Source organism: Schistocerca gregaria, chromosome 1, assembly GCF_023897955.1.
Source record: "Schistocerca gregaria isolate iqSchGreg1 chromosome 1, iqSchGreg1.2, whole genome shotgun sequence".
NCBI classification, from domain to species: Eukaryota; Metazoa; Arthropoda; class Insecta; order Orthoptera; family Acrididae; genus Schistocerca; species Schistocerca gregaria.
In genome coordinates, this window is record NC_064920.1 from 1,113,629,847 (window position 1) to 1,113,639,967 (window position 10,121).

Genomic DNA, 10,121 nt, shown 5'->3' on the forward strand with positions numbered 1-10,121 from the left:
AAAAGAACGAATTAAAAACATGTTTTTTGTGTGTTTCTCTCCTCAGAGGCTTAGGCCTTGTGGGGGGGGGGGGGGGGGCAACTTCTAGACAGTAAAACCAAGAGATTCATTCTCGAAACATCGCTTATAATGCAGCCATCCAAAGTAACTTGCATGGTGGTTTTTTAATTACGGTGCACAAGGTGTGAATATATATATTGTTTCAAAGCATCAGCAGAATTGAGGACCTCTCCAAAACGAGTAATTTTAGACACGATTTGCTGTAATAAAATGACAGAAAACTACATAACGGCAGTTACAGTCTTTCCGCTTTTAATGCTTTTAATGTTATAATTAGCTGTGCTGTGAAAGTATACCATTTCAATGCTGCAGCATAATGATGATTTATCAAAAGCGCACAGTTTTCCGTAGTTAAATACATCGCTCAGCAAAAGTTTGGTACGCTATCGTAAAGCGTAGTCTACGACACTAAAGGTCTCATCGACCTAGGCATCCATTATCAACTACAGCGCATACACTGGACAGTGTTTACTAGTGGTATGCTTTGTGGCCGTTTGCCAGTCATGTAAACATACCTGCACACCGCGAGCAGTCCAGTATCAGCTACAGCTTCGTTCAGTTTACATTCAGTACTGCAGTAACATGCCACGTAGAGGCATACCACACTCTGATAGAGCCAGGACAGTGCTTTACTTGCAGCAGGTCACACACAGCAAGATGCTGCCGATCAGTTACAGGTCACTTAAAGTGGTGTGTCTAAGAAGTGAAGAAAGAGATGGGAAATGTGAACCATAGACGTCGCAGAGGTCTTCCTCGTGTGACAACAGCAATGCAAGATCATCTCCTCCAACTGTCGGTTCGCAGGACACTTCCAGAAACACTGGAAATGACGACTCCCGGGCAACAGGGATTCGTATCTGAGACCAGATAGTGCGTAGAAGATTCCATCAGCATGGTTTTCATTCCAGAATACCAATGAGAAGTTTTGCAGTGAACCAATGGAACCGACGCAGTCGAAGGACCTGGGCTGTTGTAAATCAACAATGGAGCATTGCAGAATAGAGTAATATCACAATTACTCAAGAGATCAGAACCAGCTTGCGACCAAACACTGGAAGTGTTATGGTCTGGAAAGCGCTACACGACACCCGAAACTCCGCCGTTTGCAGTTCATCTCCGATACCTCTACAAACGATTGTTGGGCGCTGCAGACGTGAAGTCAGTGACAGATTGATACTAGTCGATGACAATGCAAGACCGCACCGTACTCTAGTAGCGCCTCTGTATCTTCAAAGATGCAACATGAAACGAATGCATTAGCTAGCACAGCCCTAGAAATGAATGCAATTGAGCATACATTGGGCCATTTGAAGGTGGCCATTCCACAACGTCTTAATCCCCTTGATGATCTTCAGAGCCTCACTGAAGCTGCCATAGAGGAGTGGTACCTCATGCCACAAGATAAACTTGATGGTCTCATTCAAAACATAACTCGCAGAGTGGAAAAAGTCATCCGTGTGCAGAGAGGACACAGCCGCTACTAAAGACTGATAATCAGCATGATGAAGTAAAAATAATCAGTATTTTTGTTTTCAAGATGTACACTTAGGAGACAGTCTGCTTTGTTTTGTAATTATTTTTTGTAACTAACCAAAATCGTTCTTATTATCAAAAGGAATTACTTTTATTTTGTTAGTAAGGTATTGTACAAACCTCAGTGGGTGTACTGTGAGAAGTTACTACAGTAAACTATGAGATTCCAAACATTTGCTGAGTTGTGTACCAAACAGTGACAGTTGTAGAGAACGCCTTTACACGGTGTTTATCGTATAAGCAGGCGTGGCAACTACGTTGAATCTGTGGTGTAGTTCGCATCCAGTTCATTCCAATTTCTCTTTCTTTTCGCCTTTTGTCTTCTAAAAGACATTGAATGTTTCTTATTAATTTAATAGAAGTATTATCTGTAATAAGCGATGTTATTCATTTCTTTCATTCTTTCTTGCGGCCTTTGTCCCACTGCAAACCGGGGTCGGCAGGGTTACTATCGATGTGGTTGTGTTAGTTGCAGATGGTGGCTGGATTTCCTTTCTGCCGCCCCCCCCCCCAACCCGTCCCCCCCAACCCCCACCCACCAGGACGGAATTAGTGTACCCCAGCTGTCTGCGTCTAGAGAAAGCCATGGAATAGTGGAAACGTTTTTCAAATGTCTGCGAGTAGTGTAACTGAGGCGGAGGGTGTGGACCAGCCCAGTATTCACCTAGCGAGATGTGGAAATCCGCCTAAAAGCCTCATCCAGGCTGGCCATCTTACCGGCCCTCGTCGGTAATTCGCCGGGCGGATTCGATCCGGGGTCGGCGCGGCTACCGGAGTCCAGGAAGCAGCGCATTAGTGCTCTCGGCTAACCTGGCGGGTAGGCGACGCTATTCATTGTAAATAAAGCATTTTCTGCAATTCTTGTCGCAAAGGGCAACGACCGAAGTGTTCACCCAGTGGCTAGAATTCTTGACTATCGGTCTACGTCAGGAAACATACACAAGTTAAGCACTAGAATACATATACCTATCTCTTAGTTTTATGGACTGCCTCATGTTTGAATCTTGACGGTATATATCTTTTTAGTGACTGTGGGTAGCTTCGAGAAGAATCTCCGCTTCCATTCAAATGAAATGACGAAACGAATCCCGACCTTAAAATCTGTGTGATGAAGTACCTTACCTCAGAGTGATAGTAGATACAACATCAAGAATATGGATATTATGCTTGCGAAAACTGGCTTTAGACACTATAGCATGAGATGGAAATTCAACTGAGTTAACAAGAAACTTCTACTGGTGCGTATCTCAAATCACTGTACAGAATTATGTGGTTGTACAAGTCTAACAGCATTTGACTGTTCAAGCCACCGACTAGACCAGAAACTTGATCGCGATTTTCGCCGCTCTCTTTCGAGAATTGTCAACAGAGTTAACGCAGCTATTTTAGGTGCATCCATTTACGTAAAGGAAGTGTGTGACTTACGTGCCAGATGTGGCCCAGATCTGCCGTTGGAGAGCGCAGCGCCTGCAAATACCATGAGTAGCACGTGATGTTCCGTGAGCTGTGGTCGTTTCAGAGCGTGGAGCGGCCACGACAGACACCACGTCTGAGATGCCTGGGATGCTTCGCAATGCGCCATATATCCCCTGTGAGAACGGTTTAACTCGCAACACGCTAGCATGCGAGACGTGAAAGTGACACACATCGGAATCGACCCCGCGCTGCAGATTAATAACCGTGATCTGGTGCACCAAGGAGCCGGGCTGTGCTTTTTAGGCGGTTTCCCACTCTTCTTTTAGGCGAACGCTGGACCGATCCCAAAATTCCGCTTCATAAAATATGATCACACACGGAACAATGTTTACACAGTTGACAGATAAGTGGAGCACACTACTTCCCTTCTTTAAGTAACTGATGACTGCGGGTACCACATGAGCATGCGGTCATTGCTAAATAAAATAATATATCCAAATTCTGGAGACAGTTGACTCCATACTAGACAGGATTAATTCGAATAATAATAAGAAGAAGATCATTATAGGATAACAGTCTCAGAACCAACTGATTTTAGGAGGCGAAATGTTGTGAGGAAGCACAGGTTTATAGCTTCAAAACATTTCAGTGGACGACGCATTATTGGATACTATTTCAGCACCAATAATGTTGTTAAACAATACGGTAGGTTTAGAAACTAAGACGAAATGGCTGCAGGAAAAATGTGAAGACATCGAAAATGAAACGATTGTCAGAAAGACAGACTCAGCATACAATTAAGTCAAAACAACCTTTAGTGACGTTAAAAGCAAGGGTGGTAATATTAAGAGTGCAACGGGAATTCCACTGTTAAATGCAGAGGAGAGAGCGGATACGTGGAAAGAATACACTCAAAGCCTCTATGAGGGGGAAGATTTGTCTGATGTGATTGAAGAAGAAACAGAAGTCGAAGAGAAAGGGGATCCGGTATTAGAATCAGAAGTTTAAAGAGCTTCTGAGGACTTAAGGTCAAATAAGGCAGAAGGGATAGATAACATTCCATCAGAATTTCTAAAATCATTGGGGGAACTCCCAAGAAAACTACTACTCACGTTGGTGTGTAGAATGTATGAGGCTGGCGACATACCATCTGCATCATACATACAATTCCGAAGACGGCAAGAGCTGACAAGTGCCAGAATTATCGCACTATCAGCTTATCAGCTCATGCATCCAAGTTGCTTAGAAGAATAATAATAACAGAAGAATGGAAAAGAAAATTAAGGATACGCTAGATGACGATGTTTGGCCTTAGGAAAAGTAAAGGCACGCGAGAGGCAATTCTGACGTTTCAGTTAATAATGGAAGCAAGACTAAGGGAAAATCAAGACACGTTCACAGGATTTTTCGACGTGGAAAAATCGTTTGACAATGTAAAATGGTGCAACTTGTTCGAATTCTGAAAAAAAGTAGGGACAAGCTATAGGGAGAGACGGGTCTTACGCAATATATACAATAGCCAAGAGGGAATAATAAGAGTGGACGACCAAGAACGAAGTGCTCGTATTAAAAAGGGTGTAAGACAAAGATGTAACCTTTCGCCTTTACTGTTCAATGTGTACATCGAGGAAGCAATGATGGAAATAAAAGAAAGGTTCAGGAGTGGAATTAAAATTCAAGGTGAAAGGATATCAATGATACAATGTGCTGATGACTTTGCTATCCTGAGAGAAAGGGAAAAAGAATTAAATGATCTGCTGAACGGAATGAACAGTCTAATGAATACACAGTATGGATTGAGAATAAATCGAAGAAAGACGAAGGTAATGAGAAGTAGCAGAAATAAGAACAGCGAGGAACTTAACATCAGGATTGATGGTCACGAAGTAGTTGAAGTTAAGGAATTGTGCTACCTAGGCAATAAAATAACCATTGACGGACGGAGCAAGGAGGACATCAAAAGCATACTAGCAATGGCAAAAAAGCCATTCCTGTCCAAGAGAAGTCTACCCATATCAAATATCGGCCTTAATTTGAAGAAGAAATTTCTGAGAATGTATGGCTGGAGTACAGCATTGTATGACAGTGAAACATGGATTGTAGAAAAACCGGAACAAAAGAGAATCGAATGATTTGAGATGTGGTGCTGCAGACGAATGTTGAAAATTAGGTGGACTGATACGGTAAGGAATGAGCCGGTTCTAGGCAGAATCGGAGAGGAAAGGAACATGTGGAAAAGGGAAAAGGGACAGGATAATACGACACTTGTTAAGACATGAGAGAATGACTTCCGTGGTACTAGAGGGAGCTGTACAGAGCAAAAACTGTAGAGGAAGACAGAGATTGGAGTACATCCAGCAAATAATTGAGGACGTAGATTGCATATGGTACTCTGAGATGAAGAGGTTAGCACGGGAGAGTAATTCGTGGCGGGCCGCATCAAACCAGTCAGACGACTGACGAAAAAAAAAAAGACTAAAATAGGGGAGATAAAGAGACGAGAAGACATAGAATGTGGCCGATCTCACGCAGGCTCAAAGAAAAATCGGAAAAGAAAGACAGGTAAAAAAAATTATCCCTACTTTTTTACTTCCCCGTTAACTGATTTCCTGCCAAATCCGTAATACGACATTTTTATGTTTGTTGACAGCAAAAGGAAGTGCAAAGACTCAGGTAAGTAAAACGAAGACATAAATGATTTCACATGTAATTCGTATTTAGTCCGTCATTGCAACAGTCGCCAATGAAACCTTTTATGTACGAAGCTGCGCCGCAATACAAAATATCTGTGTTTGTTGTGCACTGTAAAAAAAGTCCAACTAGATTCTTCCCTCAGAAGTTCTCGCTCCATTTAAAGAATGTTCTCCCGAGCTGTAACACGATTCTCTTGCAGATACAGCACTTCTGGAATTAAAACCCACTTTACCAGCTCCGCCTGGCTATTACTGCCACAAAGCGAGTCTCCGCTCCGCAGGCGCTAGACACTTTGCTTTCTGCAACCGGCTGCTCCACTATCCGTCTTGCATTGTTCCCAACTTCCATAATCTAATTACTTTTCCTCACTTCAGTATCGCCTTTTAAATAAGGAACGCCAACTATGTCTTCTCCCTCGCCGTCAGTCTCTGTGGAATTCTTCATTGCGCTGCAGCCTTACGTACAGTGTGACTAACCTACATCGAGTACGAGCTGCTGTGTTAACCCCGTTCAGGGCCGAGCTGTTTTCTCATTATACGTGATCTTATCGCTAATCGCTACTTTTATCTTTATAACAACAGTTTCGTTTGACGGAAACATGCTTAAACATCAGGAAGCAAAATATCTATATCAAAACTTTCCAAACCACGCTGAAGTCCACGGCAAAGGGTACTTGAACCATTTATTAGAGCTTCTTTCCGTTCTGTTCACATACGAAGTGCGGGAAGAGTGATTGTTTAAGCACTTCAGTGCGCGCTGTAGTTACTCTAATCTCGTCCTCGCGATTTCTACGGCAGGGATACGTATACGGTTGCAGTATATGCACAAATTCATCACTTACAGCTAGTTCTTGAAACTTTGTAAGTTTGCTTTCTAGGGATGGTTTTCTCTGTCTTGAAGTGTTGCCAGTTCAATTTCTTCAGCGTTTCCGTGACACTCTCCCATTGGTCGAACAAACCTGTCTCCATTCGCTATGCCCTTCTGTAAACATTCAGTACTCCCCGTTATTGCTATTTGGTACGGGTCCCATAAACCTCAGAAATGTTCTACGATGGATCGCACTAATATTTTGTAGACAATCGCCTTTGTAGACCTATTTCCACCTGCATTACCTATGACTGAGCCTAGGTTATCGTTCCATTTTATATGCCTACGAACTATTGTACCTAGATATTACGCCACCTGCATAGTCGGCTCTTTCGTTAACATCATTAACCTGCAAGTGAAATAATGAATAAAAAACGCCTTTTGAAAACGTTACGCCGAGCCTAATGATGTTCACATTTCGACCCAAACTTAGCCCTTACAAGTACACTAATTTCGTAGTCGGAAGGCCTGACGAATACAATCATGTAATTGTTTTTTCATGTTGAAGAAATTGACAAAATTGTTAGGTAAAATTTACACGAACGGCAATTTTACAATTTTTAAATGCTCGACTAAGTCGGCTGTCTAATCACGGCGGTCAATGAAGACCGAAAAGGGAAATAATTCGTACAATTGCAGATTTTTGTACGGTCGTAGGAGGGAGTGCCATGAACAACATATCCTAATCGTTGGGAGGCTGGGTGTGAAAGTGGCGGTGCGACTGGTCACTTTTGTACGTTTCTCTTGAGTAGTTCAGGAACTTGGGCCTCTAACAAGGGAAACTCGGAGAAACTGTGTGACTGTGAAACTTTTGCGTTCATGTGTTGCACTTTATGTGACGAACTATTGCGTTTTCGTCATTTCCCTGAGAGTGACCACATTCATATTCATACGAGCACCTATATCGGACAAGAAGGCATATCACATTCACTTACCATTCATACAAGTTAGGTGCATTGATAAAAGATTCCTGTCGTATGACACACGTACTGTCAATAATGCCTTGTATGACACCAGACGTGATTTCCGGTGGAGGATTCGGTTGACCTGTCACCTTGTCATCAAACGTTTGCTGTTCCCATTCGAAAGAAACTTTCTTTCGGTTGCTAAGAGAGTAGTTGTACAGAATCAAATATCATTATAGGTCTCTACCTTACACTTCGCTGTCGCAAATGGGCAAAGACATAAATCTGAATAAAGAAGAAGAAAAAAAACGGCACAGGAGAGGTTTGAACACTGAAAGATTTTAACATCGTAACCACCTAAACGTATTGCAGTTCTTGGACCGTGCACTTTTTCTCCTTCAATTTTTTTCTTTTTTTTTTTTGCACAGTCCAATACATCTTCTTACTGTTTTCATGCTTGATCTGTGTTCAGTTTTTGACGGAGTGTGCACTGGGCCCTCTTACCACTAAATCTGATGGGGGTTCGATGGGGAGATCCCTTTCTAAGAAAAGGTATCCCAGTACAAAATTTAACTGTAGTAAATCTGCAGTCGGTAGATGATGGTTGATGGTATCGCTATAGCAAGCAGAAGTCTATTAATACCTGTACTGCTAGCCCCAGTTTTGATCAGATCCGAGGTGGAATTTTCCTACACGTCGGTCAGGGGCCTGGAGGTGGGGTAGTAAATCGCTGAAACTGGTAGTCAATAAAATAAGTTTGGAAAACGGACGACTGAAAGATTTTTTAAAATAATTGAAAAGCCACGATCGCTTCAGTATCGTTTACTAGATGACCGATTTCAGCACTCTGAAGGTGCCATCATCGGATCTGAAACGTGGATTAACATTTATAAAACCATATAGACATCATGAGACATGAGGCAGACTATCTGACTTTTATCAGATGGTATACCTCATGTGGCATGATGTCTATATAGTTTTATAAATATTAATCCACGTTTCAGATCAGATGATGGCACCTTCAGAGTGCTGAAACCGGTCATCTAGTTAACGATACTGAAGCGATCGTGGCTTTTCAATTATTTTAGAAACAGAGTGATCGCCCCACGGCACACCATGTGTTCACAGCAAGAAAGATTTTTACTTTGTCATTTCGAGTTAAAGAATGTATGTAACTGGATTTTACACATTTTTTGCCATCGCTGATAGAATTACAGTGTCATCGGGAAAGGTCAAAGCTTTAATTTCTTCCGCTTGAACGTTAATTTCCTTTCAAAATTTCGCCTTAGTTTTCCTGCAGAACTCGCTCAATGGGTGTAGCCGCAAGCTGTAGCCGCAGATACAGCTGAATGCCACGGGATCCGTGCCAGTGCCACCCATATGTTGGCTCCGACACTGTTCGGCAAATTGACGTCAGCACGGCGGGCACCAGGAAGCAGATGGGACGGAGTGGAGTGAGAGGAGCCGTGCGCGGCGCAGGCGTATTCCGGGAGAGAAGCAGGGGTTAGGCGGGCGACTCGAGTGGCTGGCGATAGAGGCTGAGAGGGCGGCCTGCAGCTTTGAGGCTGACGGCCGCAGATAAAGCGGCGCCCGCCCGCCAGCCCGCCCGGCACAGCACAGCACAGGCGCAGCTGATGAGGCCGCAGTCTGAAACGCTGATACACCGCCACCAGCCGACCAGCGTGGCGTCCTGCTGCCAAATGGACACTCCGAACACTGCACACAGCAGTTAGTTCTGTAGCACTCTCAGTGTGTAGCTCTCTTTCCTCAAAGAATCAGCATGGATTCACAATAAAACCACTCGTGTGAAACAACCCTTTGTCAACTACATGACGTCTCACAAACAAAAGATCACCAGACAAAAGATCATCCACTCCGGTAGGCATGCGTAGAACGATCGTTAAAGCTTTACAAATTGGCAATCGACGCTTGATCATCAGCGAGTGCAATTTTTTTTTGTGTTATGTCCAAAGAGTGACCGCCTTTGGCGATTTTTTTTCTCGGATGCCACGGCAAGGGAAATAGTTTCACTTTATTGTTTAAGGTACTTGGGCTCTCTACGGGCCCTTTAGTCTTGGTTAAGTAAAAATTGGAAATTTGTGGTAAGGTCTCATGGACCCAAACCACTGAGGTCATCGGTCCCTAACGTTACTCACTACTTAATCCAACTTGAAATAAATTACGCTAAGGATAACACATACACCCATGTCCGAGGGAAGACTCGAACTACCGACGGGGGGAGCCGCGCGGAGCGTGAAGTGGTTTATATAAACTATTTACATGTAAGATATCAAAGAACAGAACACTACATCATCTTTGATGGTCTCGTAGGGGTGCAGTAATGGCTCGAGGCACCTTGTATTTGTGCCAAGCGCCGCAGTGCCTCTAGGTGAGCACAAGGAAATTGCAGTTATCGAGACATTTACAATGATATCAGACAACGAAATGCACGTATACAGATGGCGGCAGTATCTCGCACACAAGGTGAAAAAGAACAGATCACTGGCGGAGCTGTTATTTCTACTCAGGTGATTGATGTGAAATTGTTTCCGACGTGATTATGGGCGCAAGATGGGAATTAACAGACTTATTTTCAAAGGACAATGGTAGTTGGAGCTAGACGCACAGCACATTCCGTTTCGAAAA